Consider the following 21925-nt stretch of genomic DNA (forward strand, 5'->3'; position numbering starts at 1 on the left):
TGGCCTCTAATGGTAAAAAGGTTCCTCACCTCTGCACTAGACCATCCTTTCATACTTTATCTATCAACATACCGGATATCAAGTTATATTAAAGGAACCACCACCAATGTTATGTATTCTCAAAGAAATTTGAATTAGCAAAATGTATTGTAAACATATTAAAGAGTCATTGGAAAAAAAAGTAATAACCATTGAACTCATACTGGACTGCTCTGATTGACTATAACGACGAAAAATCTGTACAAATTGAAACTACATAATAGCCAGAATTGCAAATGGGACAGAACGAAATGGGGTAGACGATATTAAACCATGTGACATTCAAGAGTGTTTGTATGGTACGATGAAGATTCGAGTGAAACCATCTTGTATAATATGTTAAATCCTTACTCCATTGAAGAAGAGCTCTCAACAAGCACAAAAAATTTTCTCTTTATTTTCAGGAGGTGAATTGCTGATACTGAATGTCAGTCTGACTTAATCATAATGTTCTTTAAACTGCTGTTGAAACCGGATGACAATAATTACAGTCAAAAGCTTCTATCAAATCGATTTTTTTTATATTTTTATTTTATTCATTTCTACTTAGTAAAGTATCCCATATAATTTACCATTCTATATTCGCAGCTCTCTCTGTATTCGTAGCATATTTACGGAACATATACCTCGCGCATATAGAGCCCTTACTGTTTATCTAAAGTCAATGTGAAGACATAAAAACTGAAAATTGTCATATATATTTCTGTTAAGTTCGCTATAAATAAATTGTTTTCCTCTTTTCAGTAAACTGTTTTTGACGTTTTAGCAATCTGGTTTTGAAATATTCGACAAAAAAACATATCATAAATTTTATATGCGTTTAAATTTCCAGCCATATGAAATTCAAAATATTAAGTGTATTACATAATCAGTGAAAAAATGATAAACTGGTCCGTGTAAATCTCACTCTTATTGAAAAGAAACATGAAAATCCTGAGAAGGATTAATGTTAACTGAATCCTTAATATATGACGAAATATTTGAGGACTACTTTACATAACATTTTACCAAAGTTATACCACACATATCTATGGTGATCCTCATATATATACTACAAAATATAGAGTTACTTACTCATTCGTAACCGTTTCTACCATGTATATATGTGAGGATGTTGGGGTATCGTATACATTGCGACCCAAAGGATCTGTTGTGTCCCATTGTCTTGCTGTGATAGTGGGAAGCCCAGCGTTTTCAGTGCAAAAAAGTGTAATTTTATCAATTCTGACGGGTGCTGCGGCGATGTTCATTCACTATGCTCTGGCATGCAAGACATATTCCATAGATTGGCATCGGAAAGAAGCAAAAGTAACCAATAGCACCAGAAAAGGGATGGCTTGAGGATTGAGGAATCCAATACAAGCCTTAACGCGGCATGTTACTCTTGATTTACTGAAGCAGTTGCGTCAAAAAATTATTGAAAAAATCAGCCGAAGTCTGGGCTTGCTTATGACAATGCTCGAGTCTATAATGCTTCGCTTTCCAAGGTTACTGTACCCGAATGTTCCTTCACAGTAATTAAACACCCACCATATAGACCCAATCTAGCACGGTACAACTAATTTTTGATCGCTTTTCATCTTCGTTGATATGATCATATGGGTTTTAACATATTTGCTTTAGTTTCAGAAAATTTTTGTTATCGAGTTTGGTCTATTGCCCTTGAAATGAAGCTTTTTTTCTCATTCTTTACTAGCTTGCGTTCGTTTTTGAAACCGTTCTATTTCATCTTACCACGCTCTAACAAACTACAAAGATGAGTTTACTTTGTAAAGTAAAGCGAGCGGTTACGAAAAAGGATCTATTAAAAATTGTATTAAACTTTGTTTTATTAAACAAAATTTTATAGAACTTTTGATTACTTGGCACATAACATTCATCTATTTTTAATCTCAGTTCAAACTAGAGAATTTCTATGTTTATATAAGAAACTTTACAACTTCCACGTAAGTACTTCTTACTTATGGTTACAGCTCATAATTTCGAACAGAGAGGAACATGATTTTACAGCTAAATTATGGAAATTATTATACATACTATTACTTTGACTATGAGGCGATAAAACGGTTTACGAGGGTGGCTATTTATATTTATAGCTAGTATATTGTTGCGGTTAGGCGCCAGTCAACGTTTCAAATTGAAAGTTTTTTTTCCACAAAGGAAACTGTTCAACAACGAAGAAGTTACGGGATGGAAAATAAATATTTTCATATGCTATATTCAGAAATCGCTATAAAAAGTTCCGATTAGCTCTACTTATATTTACATTGTTTGAATTGTTAGTTAAAAATCTCATTTTTTTAACTGACATTTAGAGTTTCTTGGTATTCTTGTTGTCGATATGGAATATCTAGTTACTTAGTTACTATCAACATGCCGTGAAATTGATCGAAATATTTTCTTCCTAAAAATACAGTATATCTCCTTTGAAGAAGACTATACAGTTATTTTCGTATGAAAGTAGAAGACCAGCACCAGTAATCCTACCATGTTTATGTCGTAATAATTGTAATATGACTAGAATGGCTAGAAGGTTAAAAAAAGGATCAATGGTTTGGCGTAAGCCTACAAACCATGTACTCGATTACTATTTTGATTCAAATCCGCTTATAAAAACAGGATTATCAAGGATAAAAAGGTTAAATAGACTTTTATATGCTGCTCAACTGATTCCATGTAACAGTCTTAACATATGATGTATAACATTCTGAATCTTCCCTTACTAATGATGTACAGGTAATAGCACTACAGAGCCACCCTATACATTACGTTATACAGGTAGGCGCAATTGAATATGCTGCCGGAGGGACAACTGCTTACTACCAGTAGGGACGCTTATGAAGTTTTAGTTACAATGAATGACCTCAACGAGAATCGTCGCGCATTTTGTGTATGCACAAATAGTGAAGCGCCGAGTGCTAATTTGATTAAACTATTGGTAAAGTATTTCAAAGAGACTGGTTCCACGTTTAAACCATAATCAAAAGGTCGTGCTAGAATATCTAAGACCGAAGACCATATTGAGTGAGTACGGAACGATCCATGATTGTCCACTCGCAAAAGATTGTTTGTTTTACAATTATGGTGACAAAGTTTGTAACGAATTTTCAACTTTGATCTTAACCTGAATCTATAAGAGCTGCAATTAATACAAGAATTGGAAGAATGACACTTGTTAATGAAAAGCTAAATCGATTCTCCAATTTTGACAATATTATTTTCCCTGATGAGGCCCATTCCTATATCAACAGTTTTGTAAACCGTCAAAATGATCGTTAATGGAACAGTGAGATTCTCACACTCAAGCACCAGAAATCAGTGCAAAGTCTTGAAGTATGGGCATCAATATCTGGCAAAATGTCACTGTTAATACCGACCGCTATATCGCAATGATGGAAGGTTTTTGGCTCTAGAATTTTTAGCTTCAAGAAAAATGAATTCTACGAACTTAACGTGCTTTCACATTGGCAACGCTCAAGCGGTAAGCATCAAGCGATGCCGCTCCAGCGCTCTAAAAAAATCTTTCTGGCTATAGACTTTAAATGAATGTGTTCACATTGCAAAAGACCACCGCCTGACGTCGCGCTGCTCGAGCTTCGATCTTGTTCGTTTTTTGAGCGGCATCGACTTTGTGGTGCACTCATGATTATATTTTTATTCGGCATGGAGTCGAAGTGCCACTAATCTATACATTCTAGTTTTAATAAATAGACTTCTTTTGAAATCGATGCTTGATTTTTCCCAGAATGTAATGAAACGTTTCCACTAACATTCTTAAAAACTGAAAAAATCTTATTGGATCACTGCAAAGTTCATGATAAAGGTGATGGAATTAGCCATAAAAAAGTCTATTTCTATTAAGTTCATGAAGGCCTTGTATTTTTTTGCTTTTCTTTAAAATTAGCCCTCGCAGTCGTATACTTTCTATAAGTAATAATCGTTTGGATACCAAACTCATTACGTCCTTTTGGTTCGAAAGCTACAAAATAACTATAACCAATTTGAACAGCATAGCAAAAGCGGCATCGCTCGATGCTCACCGCTTGAGCGTCGCCAATGTGAAGTTTCAACAAGACGGAGTTACCAATTACACGTCAAAAGACAATTCCATGATGGTTGTGAAGCAGATCGTTCTGGTCAGATTTCGATAAGATAATGCACTCTTGGTATTTCCAGATTTGATGTCTCTTGACTTGTTTTGTGGAGTTACTTCACATACAAAGTTTACAGTAATAACAATGATCAGCCCAACGAGAATATCTGTGATAAAACGGCAGCAATTACGTCATTATTACTAGAGAAAGTTTCCAACAAATCTGATTCATCATTTAGATAATATTTCGAAGATAAACTCCAGTTCTTATTTCACAATTCCTCATTTTTATTTCAAATATATATTTTGTATTTATGTTTTTAACAATATTTCAAATATACACTTTCTAGTGTCAAGTGTTTTTTCAAAATTTATTTAACAAGACGTTTTACTTTCTATACTTTTTCTAGCTATGCTCTAAACTTTTCCAAAAAATAGTTGCCGCCTTTCTCCTCAAGAGAGACATTTATGTAAGCTTTAACGTCGTATTCTGAAAATATCTCTTCTGCAATTGGTACTTCAAAGCTAGCCAACAGGAAAAATCGCTGGGATGAAATCTGTTTAGTACGGTGGATGGTCAACCAATTCGAAGTGCAATTCGTGAATTTTTGCCATGGCGTTGTCCTTATAGAAAATCACTTTTACTGTTAGACGAAGCGTAGTTGGGGATATATAAGAAGAATTACTACTTGCTGCCATCCTTCAAAACTCTATATCTATACTCAGTATAAGATACTTCAGTTTATTTTTGATCAAGTGTTATGCGAACGGACATCAAACCCCAAAATTTTCTGTCACAAGAGAAATAGTGAGATAAGAATAATCCCAGAAAATCTCTCAAAACGGTCTCATCCTACAGGAATACTAGAGCTTAATTGTGATATATTCGCAATTCAACTTTTACGTTGTAATCAAAAAGCGCCAAGTTCTCATTATGAATGCAATTCTCCCTATCTCGATCGAAATAAAACCTTATTCTACTAAGTTACGAGAATCTTTTAGCATATAGTGGAACCCACCTCAGGACGACTCAGAACTCGACAAGGAGAATGAAACGCCGTGGAATTAGCTGGGGATAAAATACATGAAATGGCTTTCTTCCAAACCGTTTTTCAAAAATAGGATAAGTAATATATGCGACAGGGTCGACGTAAGGAGGAAAGCAAAGAAAATGATTATTGTTTAATCTGAACCAAGCCCATTGAATGAAAAAGGATAACATCTAAAAAGATATTTGAATTAAATAGATGCTGAAACGATAGGATAACTAATGAAGAGAATAGTCGACTTCTGTCTAAAATCTCAACAAACCATAAAGAGCAATGAAGATACCAAATATGAATTTTGATGTTCATAATAACATACTATACTGTACGAAATAATTGGGTCAGACATGTCTTTCTGGTCTGTGTTAAGTTGCCTCTGCATGTGAGGTGCCGAATCTTCTCAAAACTAGAATTAGTGGGTACAATTTATCTTGAGTATTAAATAATTGAATTAGACAGTAATCAGATCAGACTGTATCTACGTATCGATCGATGGTTAAAATCTTGTATCCCGGATAACACGTGTTACTTTTGCTTGTTCGAAGATGAATATTTCTCCTAAGAAGCGTGCGTATTTAACACATATTTATATAATATATGTAATATAATAGCTTCAGGTAGGAATAGGAAATATTCCAAGAACGTTTCAAGATTTGAGAATATTGTCACCACAAATAAAAGGAAACTATATCCACGAAAGCCAAGCATAAAACTTCGAAGGCTGAGTAACTAACTATTTTGAAAAGGCTTTTGGAAGTTGACCGGAAAAGAAACCAAGGAATTAACAATTTCGTACCTTGGAAATGATGGTAAATTGTTTAGCATGGAACAAAAAATACCGTTTATGGACTGTTGATGACTAGAAAAGAAAATTTTAGTCATGAAACATATTTATTTATACATGGATATCAATTAGGTGTTGCTAGCTGAAGTGAATTGACGAGATCATATCCAACAGAATGTTAAACACTTTTATAAACAGATATTTTGGATTTGTCCAATAAGAAATATCACAAATAGTTTCTGTTGAAGACGATGAATTTTGACAAATACATTGAAATGTTAGGCCGTATAATAACTCTCTCCATGGAAACAGTTTATGTAATATTTCAACATGAGAAGGTCCATTCTTATCACTCGAAATTGGTCCAGAGTTTGATCAGATAAAATAGATTAGAAGTGATTAATTAGCCTGGTAAATCACCGTACTTAAATCCAATTGAGAACTTATTTCCCAAAGAAATTTTTGGTTAAGATAAATTCCACTACAAGAGGAAAAATGATGTGGTGTACAAATGTGGTTCTACATTGAAGAAGTCAGATAGTACAAAGTTACTATTTTTTATGTATGTCAATCGATCCATTATTTTTATAAAATTCGAAACATAAATGATTATTTTTCCAAAAAAAAAACTCTTCATAGTTCATAGTAATATTGTGGGCGGCCAAAGGGTCGTTGAACAAATAGGCCTCCAGATGGGCCCCACTTGTCGTTGCCATAGGCCGATGTCCTTTGAGAAGCTGATCAGGCGCTTCGGCTTGAACCCTTTGATGTTATTAGGCAAGCTGTGAGGCTTGCCCAAAAATTTAAACCGCGTTAGTGAGTGCAAGTAGCATCTAAACGAGCTAGATCTTGCAACCATCACTCACCAGATTTTTTAGGAGTTTTTTGCACGCCAGTATTATCCTAGAACACACCTTTCCAGCTATTACGGCTTGTATGACAGCTCCGCTGTCTGAGCAGATTAAGATTACTGTGCTCCTGTGGCGTCGATTGACTATCACAGCGAATACCTCGGCATGGTAGTCGGTGTTCCCCAAGCGAAAAAGATTCGCTTATTATGGAGGGTTCTCCGCAGAAGCCTGCTATTCCTGCTGGAGCCGTCTGTGTACCAGATTAAATATAACGGGTTTGAAATCACCGATCCACTGCTACCGCTCAGTCATGTGGGCCTCCAAACCCTTATTGTTAACTGTCGTAGGCGTCATTTAATCGCTGCTCATCGAAATAATTGGGCATTCACCTGTGACCTGCGTCCAGATTTTTGCTTAGCCAGTTGATTTGTGGATGTTCAGCCCGTCGGCTGTCCTCGTGGCTTCGAAATTGTATCGCTAGATCTAAGGGTGGGGGGCCCATTAGGACTTCAAGGGCCCTTGTTCAAGAAAATACTTGCATTTCCTTAATGTTGGAAAAAGTGGCAAGTTGAAAACGCACTGATAATAAACAAGATTGTAATGATTTGGATTCGATTTCTTCTTCTATAATATTCTAAAAAGAGGTTATTGGCTCACCTCAGTTGCCAATCTTAATCAACATCTACATTGATAGCTTTTGTAGCTCCTACTTTGACTTTTAGACGCACAGATTTCATCTCATATAGTCCATTTTAAAGATTCCCAAATAAATTTTAGTTGAATTTCAATACAATTGTTATAATTTCAAGCCACGGCTGTTCTACAGTAATTCCATAGAGCAATAACAAAAATCATATCGTGCATCTTATTATTGGAAAAATTTGCTTCTATATACTGAACACCACCAAGTATAACAGCCAGCTAGTACCAATGCTTAGCAACCCAATTGGCAATCCTCATGCCAATTTTTAGAAAGAAATGAGGAAAATAGTTATTGGGAAAATCCATATTTAAATTTTCACCAACCGATATGTCAAAACATACTATTTCAGATGGCAGTGACAAACTCGTATTTTGCGACAGTTGTTAAAAACTGGAGACACGCTGTACTAAGTTTGTAGAGTTAAAAAGAAATTATAGTTGTTATTGGTATGTCGCTTTTCCGTTAATTTTTCGTTAAATCGCTCTCGTATAACATTTCGTCATCTTTTTGAATGTTCAAATATAAACATTTCCGCTATCCAAATATCAGTAAGTCAATTGGAATATATAATTGCAAAATATAATAGCGAATAATAATTACTTACGATCTATTTGGTCCCACTGGTATTAAATCAGATTATAATCTCAAATTAGGTATTGTAATTATCTTTTTTATGTAAAATATACCGTGAAGAAGCTATTATAAAATGAATCAGGGTAAGGTATTTAGCTATCGTCCGAAATTTATTACTATCTCGGAAACAAGTTATTTGCATTGTTTAAAAAAGATTAATTAATTCAAAGAAAGGGGAAAATGCAGATTTTCTTTCAAGATACCTATATTTGATCGCTGTGAATAAACCTAAAACGCACCGTATCAAATATTCTTGAACAAGAAAAAGGCCAATCCTTCCCTTTCGAGTTTAGTTTAGGGGCAAACAACCCTTCACACAGCCCGTTTTATCAGGGCTTCCGCTTTTCGCAATGACACCGGCTCCGCTTATCTGTACATAAAAGAGTCGGTTCCCAGATTTCCCAGCTTTCCATGCCGCATAAACACGTACATAAATACTATTGGGAAACTCTAAAATCCCTACTCACAAAAAAAATCATAAATGAAACAGATTTTATATCCTGAGGTGAAACTGACTCGGAGCTGATGTTTACCCAGGAAATGAACTACGTCTTCAAACTGATAAACTCAGTTTTCTATCACGAGTATTGACTATTTTGTATTCTTCCGTCATAAATTTTAACATACATAATTCAATTTTTTCAAAAAAATATGTCAAATAGATGATAATATGACATTGTTCAATTTGCAAACTTCTATTTTGTGTTCTGGCTATTTTATCAACAATTAATTAACAGCATACATATCAGAGCTTTCTTGTTCATGAATCAATATATTCAAAATTTCAAAATTCTTTATGCTATTCTTTTTGAACTGCTTTATACTAATACATAATTTTTTATCATACTCAATCTTTCAAAGAATTCAAATTCGGTAAACATCCAACAAACCGTCAGTCCACGTGAACTTGCTGAATTAACTAGAGTAAATAAATTTTCCATTTATTCAGTAGTCACGAAAGGGGTTGCTGTGGTTCATTCACAGTACAGAAAAACATGTAAAGAAAAACTGAAATCAGTTGACAAAGCTACTCAAGAATTAATACGTAGGACAATTTATAGTTTATATAAAGAGAACAGGTTTGTGACATTAGAAGTAATACAGCACAAGGTAGCAGATTATCCAGAATACTACCGAAGTTCTAACAGACACATAATTTATCTAGATGAAATATGGTTTAAAATTCACGATGTAGTAAATTTCGGTTGGGCTGACAATAGTAAAAATTGCTGTTTGAATGAGCCATGTTCTAAAAGGAAACGCATGCTAGAAGCAAAGACAGTTTTGTGCCTAATGCTTTATTAATATCCGCTATTATCATAAAGATATGACAGCAGATTTATGTGAAAAGTGGTTTAATGAACAGCTTTTACCTAACATTTCACCACAGTAAGTAATCGTTATGGACAACGCATCCTATCACTCGTGGCAACTCCTTAAGATACCAAATAGTTGTAGTAACAAAGCTCAAATTTTACCATTGATGACTGAAAAAAATATTACAGTCTCCAGAACTTAGTAAAGGAATTGTTGAACTCGTAAAAAAAGTTTAAGGCTTTGGAAAAACTGAGCTGAACATGTTATCAAAGAAGAAGGTGAGTTTTGTGGTATAACCCTCTTTACAACCCATCATAATTTAATCAAATGATGACTCTAGTTCAAACGATTCTGACCACCACGTGTATTTATAAAGAAACTTTGGAATTGAAATGTTTTTTTCTTTTGTTTTATTTGAAAAGAACGAATGGAGTACAAAAAGAAACAGTTCACGTCTGGTACTCTGTTTAAACCAAAATCCCTTACAGGCAGGTACATTTTACTCGTCTATTTACGTTTTATAATTTAATATTCAGTTGTAGCAAGTTAACGAGATATAATAATTATTTTTTTCTAAGTTCCAAATAGGACAACAATTAAGTGCATCTGTCTAAATAACTGCGTACAATGCCGTCCAATTTATAATGATTCGATTGCCTTTTTCCAAATACTTTCTCGTATAAGATATACATATTTTAAAAGGTAAGGGTTTTTAACCAGTTTTTATAATCTGCAATTGATATTGGAAGAACTATTAAAAGCTTCTGCTAGCATTCCTGATTTCCTGAATAGAAATAGTAAGAAATATAGATGATAATTACTATAATAGATCCTACTTCGCACAATGTTGTCTATCATTTTTCAAACAATCTTTATCAATAATTTCTTCCTAAAAGCTGCTTCTAAATAATCTATTTCATGTATTTTTGTTTCAGGTATCCATCTCATAGTCTACGGTAAGCTCAGCAGTTTTTTCAAACATGCAAAATTCCCACGTCAGGTTCAACATTCAGTTAAACGCGATATATATCGAAGACTATTAAGAATAGTTGATGCTGAATCAGTACTTTGTACTGTGAAAAAATGTCTTTAAAAGCTACTTTTACAAACTAAACTAATAATCGACTCAAAAAAAACATCTTTCTACTTCTACTTCAGTAAGTAATTACGCTAGTAATTCTGACAATATGAAAGATTAATATTCAACTGGAAAAATTTTAGAGAATCATAAGAAGCAATCTCAGCAATGAAAGAAAAGTTTCTATTGATTCATCCTCTGATTTTTTTGACACATGTTATCTGTTAAAGATGGAACCTCTATTCCTTCAACTTTTCTTCAAAAAGAACATCAATCTTTTTCATAGATTTTCTAAATTTCTTCAATAATATCAGTTTATGTTTTTGTTGTTCTGCCGAGCATACGAAAACTAATCTAATGTTCCCTAAATTTCCTATAATTTTCACTTTCTTTTCGCATTTCAATACAAAAGTGCTGTGTTGAAATAAATTTTCATCAAACCCCTAGTAACTTCATTATTGATTGTGAGCTGTTGCCCTCAGGGTTAGTATTCATTAGGCGCTTGGCATTGCTTCTACCGCACTCAGCACGGCGTTAACCAGCATCAACAGACAGGGCACATTACTTGTGTTATTAGTCGCTATAAAAAACGACGACAAAGGTAAAGAAAATTTTGAATTGATATTGGATGAAATATACCCTCTATGATACCGCGGATTTTTCTAATGTATTTAACAAATTTTTGTATTGAGTTCAATTCTTTCAAACGATTCATTTTGACATTGAGATGTGATCCTCTCGAATGCGGTCTTCTTCTGTGAGAACGCTTCGGCAGGATCATATGGTGCTATTGAATCATCAGTTCTTTGGATTTGAAGATTTCTATTGTGGTCTATAACTTAATTCGTGCCGTTTTTTTTTTCAAAATTTGAACGCTTATTTTTTTGGCGCCAAGAATGAATCAAGCCAATTTTTGATATCTTGCTCTAATTGTGAACCGTATTCAAGTGAGGGCGTTCTGCATCAACCGGAACAAATTATAGTCAGAAGGGGCAAGGTCTAGGTTATAAGGCGGGTTCTTAACCGGAATAGCAGCGTGGGACCGAGCGTTGTCATGATGGAAAATTATTGCCTTGTGTCTGGTCGCATATTCCAGGCGTTTTTCGGCTACTGCTCTCCACAAACGGTTCAATTGTGTTAAGTAGCGCTCTCCATTGATAGTTTCACCCGGATGTAGCAGCTCATAATACAACACCGTTCTGATTCCACCAAATAGAGAGCATTACCATCGCGACATGGATATTCAGCTTTGCCGTTGAATTGACTGGTCGGCCGGATTTCACATATGATTTTTTGAGCTTGAGGTTCTCGTAATGGATTCATTTTTCATCACCAGTAACAATCCGATGCAAAAATGACTTCCTTCTGTGGCATTCCAGCAGCATTTCGGATATACAAAACCGCCTTTCTACGTCTCTCGGCTTGAGTTCATGTGAAACCCAATTTCCTTGCTTTTTAATGTATCCAGCTGCTTTTAAACGTTTTGAAATGGCTGCTTGAGGACATCCAAAGATTCTGCGAGCTCTTCTTGTGTTTGGCAACAACCTTCATCGAGTAATGCTTCCAGCTCTTCATCTTCAAACTTTTTTGGCTGCCAAGGACGTTCATAATCTTCCAAGCCAAAATCATTACTTTTAAATCGTGCAAACCAATTTTAGCACGTTCGCTCAGCTAGAGCATGTTCACCATAAATTTCGACCAAAATTTTTATTTTCTTCATATTAAATCATTGAAGAAGAACTCCCAGCAAAAACACATTTTCAGGAAAAATTTTCGACGTACAATAACAGTAGCTTTCCAACGCAGGTTCGGAATATTGGAACGATGTTATATTATACAAGTATATCTTATCAAACCGCACAAATTAAGTTATAGACACACATATTATGTTTTCATACTTCATAATTATAATTTAATAAATAAACTAGTTAAAAGTAGAAGTAGTGCTTCAGCTCTTTAATACATTGCTTTTAGCACTTATCAATTTTCACATTGTGTGGGATAACTTGTTTAAAAAGCAGTTTAATAAATATAATAATAAAGACGAACAATTGCATAAATCAACGTAACACGACATAAGAAACAATAAAATTTTATAAATTGACTTTATGCGGGAAACGATAAAACAGTACATAAATTTTATCCAACTGTGGAAAGACAAAAATCTATATATCTATATATAAATATATTTCCTAGCGGAATACTTCCTGGACATATTTTACTGCACGTCCGTGCGATTTAACGGATCTCTCTGTTCATAATAATTTTTCGTTCGTGTGTGATATCCCCCTGGAATAACTCAACACAACATCTACCCCTAATAAAATTATGGTGTTATTAAAGTTAATAGTGATTCGGAAGTTTTCAATTGCCAATTTAAACGACATATATTCAATAGTTCGCTGTCTACGGAATTTGACGCAAAGTTTTCTTCAATTAAAATACCTGAGATAACTGCAATTTGGATATGTCTGAAAATTTCTAGCTGCAAGGGTTTATACTGAAGTTTTCACGAGGAAAGTCATGAAAATAGAAGAATATTTTCATACAGTATGTCGAATTCAAGAGTAGAGTGGTCAAAAAAAAGTTTAGATATTGATGAGTGTCTACTAGATTCCAATTAGAAGCTTTAGAAGTATCGAATGCTTTTTTTATATATATTTTATCATATATTATTAGATAGTCAGGAAATGCTGTAGCTGGCTCCAAAGAGTTAGTTATAGACCGAATTCCAAAATTACAACAAGGTTTCGTATCTCTTGTGTAAGAATATTAAGGTTCTTCCGCACACATAAAGCGTAGTGCGGTAAAACTCCATTCTGCATGATGTTTACGAGTGTTGGATCTTTGTCTACTTGCCCACGTAAATCTTCGAGGGTTTCCAGATAACTTTAGACCCTTAAAAAATGAGTCACGGGATATCCCTCATGGATACCCCAGGCAGGTTTAATTCTTCTGAAATGAAGACGTGAGGATTCTGGTCGTAATACCGATTGACCGTACTATTCAGCTTGAAGGTTGCATCATCTGACCACAAAATGCTGGAACTGAGGATCATCCTGACTGAATCCGAGGTACCTGCGATCAGAATCATCCTCGTGAAGTGTGTGGAGACACGAATGGTAAACTCGATAGTGCATGCGATTCAGCATTCTTCTTCCACACTGTTGAACGATTTCGTAATCCGCGTTTGTATGCCGATACGACATAATAAGAAAAACGTATTTGTATCAGTTATTCATTCAAAAAAACTCGTCTACTCGATGAGCACATGTTACTATGACACAGATACAATTGTCGGAAGTTCATTTTTCGGTAGCGTTGTCAGATCTATGAACGTTGTCGGACTCATGCCGATTTTTCGAGAGCTTGGCCTGACTTCTGTGTAGAAGAGATATTCTGAACTTTAATTTTATCTTCACCAATATTGAGTTGCGAGGCATCTGCATAGATTTGTTCGTGTTACATCAAGATGAACATTATGATTGATTCTAACTCTAACCTAACACTACCAATTTCATTTAAAAAGATACATTCACCGCGGCTGCTTTTGGAAAGTAGTTTCTTTTTTCAAAATACAGTAACATGTCTTCTTCTTACTCCATTTTAGGCAGATTGCCAGTTCTATTTCGCAGCATGCCCATTTGCTCAATTGATGGCAGGATTATCACTCCATCTTTTTCGTGGCCGTCCTATAATTCTTCTCCCCAGTAGTAAGTTGTCTCGTGCTAACCTTACTATTCTTTTCTCGCACATTCTTCTTATGTGTTCGTCCCATTCGCGCTTTCTGCTCAGTACCCATTCGTTAATATTTTCCATTCTGCATTTTTGCCTTATGTCGTCGCTACGTTCCCTGTCTAGGAGCGTTTTTCCAGTCATTTTTCGTAGGGCTCATTTCGCGGGAGCCTTTTTGTTTTTGTTGTATCAGGCCGAGTTTCTGCTGTGTACATCATTATGGATCTGATTACAATTTTGTAGGTTCTTGACTTGGCATCAATACTTGCTGCTAAAGCATTTGTTTTTCCATATAGTGTCGTTTAGATATCCGGCTGCTCTTGCTGCTTTTATTGTTTACTGCCTTACCTCTGTCTCAATATCACCATATCCGGATAGTTCTTTACTCAGATATTTGAATTCTTGCTGGATTATTTTGTCGTCTACGACCATCTTGCATCTAAGAGGTATGTTTGATGTTGTCAGGCTTTTGTTTTGGAGAGACATGTAGTAGTAGATATTTACATGTCTATATTATCAAAGTCGTGTTTCACAAACTTTCCTGTTCACTACTAGTTCCGAGGTAGTAAGAGGACATACCTATAGTATTATATTCTCCCTGTTCAATTAATCCTACTAAATTAATGAAATTGATTAGCGCTTTTAATCGAGACCCTTAAATTTATATAGTCGACTAATTTTTCCATGTTTTCCGGTTAATAATTTCCCAGAATCAATATTTACTTCCAAGCTCTTTTCTATGTACAGATTTCGATGATATTGAATAAATATTTACGAACTAGTTTTTTCTTCAACAAAAAAAAACTGCAATAAACTGGATATCTGAGAAGATGTTGTCTCCATTCAGTCATTTTGATAAACTTCAGCGCACTATTAGATAATAATTTTTAAATGTAAATATCGAAGAAAATTTGCATTTGAGAGAGAAAAGTTTCTCATTAAATTTAAAACAGTCTTCTATTTCTTTTGACAACCGATTCCGGAACTTATCTGAGAATAATCATCAATCAAATTTTAATCATGTCATATACAACGGATTTTTCTTCGATCCTTTCCTCTTCTATTTCTGATACTTACATTACACCAGTGGCGCAACAATAACTCTAGAGATGAAAAAACTGCCATTTTTATACCGTGAAATTCCCAGAAAAAAACATTTTTCCGTACGAAGTCCGGAATGATTTAATGGTAAGGAATGGCTTGTCCCCGTTTTACCCCAGATGACAACGAACCCTGAGGTCGGCAATGGTATTTTCGTGAACGGCAAATCATGCAATTAGTTTGTAAGAAGGGGAGCAATGGGGTGGCCGGCTATCTTGATACTCAAGTTAACTGGTCACCCCATTTTTGGTTTAAATAATTGACGGCAAAAAAGCGATATGGAAATGGCAATTATTCAGTTAGTGAAAATTTAATTTTTTATTATTTACGAATAGTTGTTCGGAATCGGCTGTTTCCTAAAATTCACGTCCTTGGGTTGTTTATTTGCATCTGTTACTGATCGTAAAAAGCATTTTTGGAATTTATTATTCGATATTTACTCGTCGCTCGGATAAACTCATAGATAACCCAAACAACAGAGTTCAGGGCTTTTGTTGTTTATTTTTTGAAAACGTACCTGTCCCGAAATAGATCCCGTAGACCCGTAGAGGGTATGTAGACCCGTGCCCCCTAAATTTCCCAGGCCAATCAATGATATATTCGTAAACGGCAAAAATATTGAAAACAGCGGTAGCCCGCCAAGTTGATAAGCATCCTCAATGCCTTTAAATAATCCGAATGCCTTCTCCCCATATTCCTGGGTGCCGTATCTATGATTTCAGTTTGAATATTCGTACAAAGGGAAGCAATATTCCAGGTAGGGACCAGCTAACTTAACTAACAATGTAGCGAGCCCATCGTAGAATATTAGTTCCCTCTAAACATTAAGTGTGACAGAGTACGTAGATAATTGCCGCTTGATTTGCCATTCATGAAAATATCATTACCGACATCAGAGCTCGTTGTCATCTGGGGTAAAAGCCATTTCTTACCATTAAATCATTTCGGATTTAGGCAAACGGCAAACCAACCGGCAATTATTTATATAGTTAGTTTTAGTTATTGTAAAAAGGAGAGCCATATTCTAGGGGGTGGCCCGCCGCCATCTTAATACTCATGCTAAAGAGCCACCCCATTATTTTAAAAAATAATTAACGGCAAATTCTGTGAACTTCAAGGCAACTTATAAGTTGATCCACCAACTTGACATACCAGTGGGAAATTGTATAAAGCGTTGTAATAATGAATCATCTCTTTAGCTAGAAAAAAGCATTAGTTATTTCATTTTTCAAAAGTTTGTTCACACTCAACGTGGAGACTAGAACTCTTCCGTTGAGTTTTTCTTATTTTCTTTTTGTTCGTCAGTAATATATTTTAGATTGAGTGTATAGGCATTCTTTAGTATTTGAAAACGCTCTTGGGGATATTCCTGATATATTGCGGGGCTTCAGCTTGCTTGATCTCATCTTTGTGCCTCCAGCTATATTTACCTTTCCATTTTATGGTAGTAAGTCTCATAATCACACCTTTGGATTTATTGCCACCCTTATGAAGTTAAAATATCATAGTCGCTTTTAGGCAGTTGGAAGGGATGTCATTTTCGAAGGAATCATTATTTCGTAATTTTTGAGGTGTTAATTTTTCTATGCTACAGCATATAATTTAATTTACGATATACCAGGTTTCTTTAAAGTTATTTGTAGTTGATGATATGCAGTTTTTATAGTAGTTTTGCTAAGCAGTTTCATTTTATTTTCTGTAGTAAGCTATAAAATTGAAACATTTAGTAGCTATTAGTGAGTTTTTTTCATATACATTAGGCATCGTCCAGGCAATTTAAGAACAATCTCTTAGTTTTCCACGATACGAAACTTTGTATTTAGGTGGTGAAAAGTGTGTACAATGACATATCTTTATCAGTGGTCTAAAATAATTATTTATCGTTGTTAAAAACACCTATATGTGTCGAACTTTAAACAATTTCTCAGTTTTTGCTTATAGCTTCGTTGTTAGTGATTTTACATAAAAAAAGTCATTAAAAGCCCTAGAAAAGTAGATGTTGCACGTTGAAAAATATTAATTAGTTCAAGAGATAAACGAAAATAACAACGACTATTGTTGCTCCTAAATAAACAATTACAAAAAAGTTTAGTTATTGTCATTCAGTCTTGTAATTGTGCCAAAATATTCTGAACTATCGAAAAATGGCGTGTGCAAAAGCTGGAGATTGTCGTTTAATGGTTCATGACTTATAAACAAATATGGTCTATGCATTGAATGTGGTTGTGCTGATTTTTTGATGAGTATTGAGTGTTGACTTCATTATTTTATGTAGGAAATCGACGTTCATTTATAAAAAAATGGAATTTTGCAATCAAGGGAATTTTTTTTCGAAATCCCTGAAAGCTACGTATTATATACATGTCTGTTATCAATTAGGTTCTCATATTGAGTAGTTTTTAGCTATGCAAATCGATTCCTTTCGTGACGAGATATCAAAAATCATCCTTTTATCGCAATTAGTCCCCGAGAAAAGTACGACTAAACATTTTTCGTGTAATTAAAGTACCTACTGTAAATAAAAAATTATGGGGTATTCTTTTTTCGTCAGCTTGCTAAATTTGTTGTACACAATTTATTTTTCAATTTCCCGGTCTGTATCTCCGTGGTTTTTCAACGAAACTCAAATTTTCTTCTTTCAAATGAAAGCTATTTTCATGCACTTTCGATTTACGTAACAAAAAATTATGAAAAAACACGTATCGGCACCTAAAGGGATTTCGAAAAAGAATTCCCTTGATTGCAAAATTCCCTTTTTTTGTAAATGAATTTATCTCTTGAACTAATCAATATTTTTCAACGTGCAACATCTATTTTTCTAGAGCTTTTAATGACAAGAAAATAATGATTCAACTTTTTTATGTAAAATCACTAACAACGAAGCTATAAGCAAAAACTGAGAAATTGCCTTAAAATCCGACACATATACGTGTTTTTGACAATGATAAAAAATTATTTCAGACCACGGATAAAATATGTCTTTGTTCACACTCTTCACCACCGAAATACAAAGTTTCACACATATCGTGGAAAACTAAGCAAAATGATGATTTTTTGGCAATCTCGCCTGGACCAGTAACGCATATGTTCGGATGAATATCGTGTTTCTCTAGGTATTTAAGTATAAAAATTGGACGAGTTGACGATACTTTTCTGCGGTATGGTAGAAACGTATCTATAATTTTGGATGAAACTAAAGTAATTTTTATTGTTTTTTTCCTTCTCTTCCTACATTTTTATGTGTCGAAGAAGGGTTGTGGTTCCTATTTTACTTTCCTTATTTCTTCACGGTATACCTTTCTTCTCTTGACGCTGCTTCCTACTGTCATAATTTTTTTGTACATCTGTCTGTTTTTATTCCAAGGATATGTTCTATTATTCGATTTTGTTTTGTTATTTATCCCCATTTATATACTTGTCCTACTTCGTTTTTCCCATTTATCATGTTTCATTTCAATTTTCGGCTCGCCTCGCATTTAAATCTTTATTTTCACTTCCATGTCAAAATCTCTACGTTCCTTAAGATGTTTAGTATGAAGTACAGTCTCGTTAATTTATTATGTTTGTCTCTATCTTCACATATTCTATATAGTTCCTAGATATTCAGTGTCTCCTTTTTGCATTTTATTCAATTTTTATCTTATTATTGAGAATTTTCTTACTTTGGTTTTAAAGATATTCCCTTCAAATTTCATGTTTCTTAAATCACTTATTCACTAGCTTATATATTTTCTTTCTGGTATTTGCTATCCATAGCATACCATCCGCATATAATAGTAAATATAATTTTTACTGGTAACGAATTATCTTCCTTAACTGTTTTTTTCTTTTTGTCCTTTATCTTATCTGTGACTAATATAATAATGGATGTTTTTATATATAATAATGTTTTTTACTATAGATAAGTTTTTAGTTTGTTTTCTTGTCTAATATAATTTGTGTTACCGAAATCACATGCATATTAAGACAAATAGATTCACTCCTAAATCTTTTGTGTCAGACAAACAAAGTCACCAATTTTTCTTATAAAACGATAGCTTTAATGTATTCAAAATAGGGTCAACGTATAAAGTATACAATGTTTAACACCCAATTTCACAAAATTTAGTGCCGAAAGATGCGAGAAAAACATTCTATATTTAGAGGATACTTTTAAATATGTGTATTTATAAAGATTTCATGAAAAATTATTCTCTTAGAAATGTCAAATTTGCGAGATATTATATTATGTATACTTTTGTTTTCTATTTTCTTTATCATCACCTTCTTCTACATACGAATATTAATGTATTATATTTTTATTACATTTATGTCTTTTCACGTCTCTTATTCTTAAAGTTCCATCTAACATTTTATCATTATCTTTTTCAATTCGTCATTCAAGTTTGTATATCACAAAGAAGTTTTTCATTTTATAAAATGCACTTCGAGCAATTTCGCTGTTATTTCTCGAATTAATCCAAGACCCTCGATATTTGTATTTCTGTACTTTTTAAATGTGGTTATTCCCAATTTGTAACCGTGTATTTTAATCTAGCATTTTCGAGAAGTGTATGTATTTAGTTTTATTTAAATTCATGTGTAGCCCGTACTCTTTGACTCTTTTTACCTTTTCTGTAATTATTTGAAGGTCTTCTATATTCTCCGCTAACAAGCCAGTGTCATCAGCATAACTTTTATTATTAATTGGGACTCCATTTAATCGACTCCCTGCTTCATCTTCTGCTAGTGCTTCCTGGATATCTTATATATTAAAAAAATTGATGATTTCCATTCCGAGTCCGTTCAGGCATTTTAACCAACCGATTTGCTTAATTTTTTCAATGAAAGGTATTAATGCACAGATCAGCCATCAACCATCGGATTTCATCTAATTTTCACCATTCTCAAGTTATACTCAAATGCGATTTCCCCCTGTACATTACTTATGGGAGTTTTTCACATATACATGTTCTATCCTCAATATCTCAGGATCTATTCAAGATAGAGACTTCGCTTTGGATTAAGAACACTCGCTGAAACACCTTCTTTCTTTTGAGTTTTTGAACACTTAAATCGGTTGAGTTGGAGAGGAGCTAGGCGCGCACATTCAATGTGGAGTTATAGATTTTTGTAGGTTTTTGGCAATTTTTCTACATTCTAAGATCTATATCTCAGATTCTAATATAGCTACAGAGTTCGTTTTGGTTTAAGAACACTCGCTGAAACACCTTCTTTCTTTTGAGTTTTTGAACACTTAAATCGGTTGAGTTGGAGAGGAGCTAGGCGCGCACATTCAATGTGGAGTTATGGATTTTTGTAGGTTTTTGGCAATTTTTCTACATTCAAAGATCTATATCTCAGGTTCTAATATTGCTACAGAATTTGTTCTTTTCTATTATAATGATTTCTGATACTTATTTAATGGATTCGATGCGAGCGAAGCCGCGGGTAAAAGCTTGTTACATCTGAACATATATTAAAAAGTGTTGGTGATAATACGCAACCCTGTCTCATTCCTGGTTATATTTATTTAGGGTTGATTATTTCGTACAATCTTTATACGATTTCTTTTTCATTTTTAGATATTGTCACCATTTTTCTATAGATTGTCTTAATAAGCTCGATTGGAACCGGGTCATAATTAAACATAGCTCTATATTAATGAACAAAATATGATTCGATCTTTTTCATTGGAACGTTATAAAGTATTTGATTCAACGTATTAAAGACTGTAAATAAATTCAATTCATATACGTTACATACATGAAATTCTGTCATGTGTTATTCTTATAATCATTTTCAATAATTTTTCTTACAATCTTACAGTTGAGTTAAACTATTTTATGATTTAGTTTTTCGAAATCAAGTATATTTCTCAATTTTTTTTCATTATAAGACAGCTCTTTGTTAATAAAACTCTCGTTTAATTTTTCTGTAGAGAGAGATTCAGAAATCGATAACTTGAATTTTGGCCCCATTGTGCATCAGAAACAATCAGTAGATCACATTGTTTTTAGACACAAATCGAGATTTTTATTTTCTTTCACTAGCTCTACAATATACTATTATTTGGTATATATATATATATATATATATATATATATATATATATATATATATATATATATATATATATATATATTCATTTTGTGAAATCTTCAAGAAAAGTTGATTATGTATACATTTTTTTGCATCTGTATTAGTAAGAAAATTAATGATGGGTAGTTTGAAGTTAATTTAATTTAAATGGAATCTACAATCTCACCTACAGAAAAGGATTTTTGATAAATCGATATTAGAGAAAATTCAAGCATAGTGACACCTTTTTGTTGGTAAAGGAAAACGTGTGCGATGAATTTTCAAGACCATTAGTTTGAACTTTCAAACAGTTCCCTTTCGGCCGTAACTCTGCCACTGTTCTCCACTCTCTCGCAGGTTTCGACTTTAAATGAAACCGCAGATTATCTATATTTGATTCAAGCTGATAAGAAACATGGAAACGACATGGAGTTAAAATGAGGGAAAATGGTTTTTATTTTAAAAGTTGACCTCGGGCAAGGTAA

The 21925-nt window shown here is 33.8% G+C and overlaps 1 protein-coding gene across 2 annotated transcripts in view; it reads left to right on the forward strand.

The window, feature by feature from the left end:
• The window catches only part of LOC130446745 (leucine-rich repeat-containing protein 24), a 285233-nt gene that overhangs the window by 121671 nt on the left and 141637 nt on the right, over positions 1 to 21925 (forward strand). Inside the window, exon 2 of one of the 2 annotated variants that reach the window (XM_056783160.1) lies at positions 10402 to 10422. The exons of the other annotated variant lie outside the window; for it this stretch is intronic. The gene's annotated coding sequence lies outside the window, so the exon portion shown is untranslated. The remainder of the gene's footprint in view (positions 1 to 10401; positions 10423 to 21925) is intronic. 2 annotated transcript variants of the gene reach the window in all.

Source organism: Diorhabda sublineata, chromosome 7, assembly GCF_026230105.1.
Source record: "Diorhabda sublineata isolate icDioSubl1.1 chromosome 7, icDioSubl1.1, whole genome shotgun sequence".
In the NCBI taxonomy this organism is placed as follows: Eukaryota; Metazoa; Arthropoda; class Insecta; order Coleoptera; family Chrysomelidae; genus Diorhabda; species Diorhabda sublineata.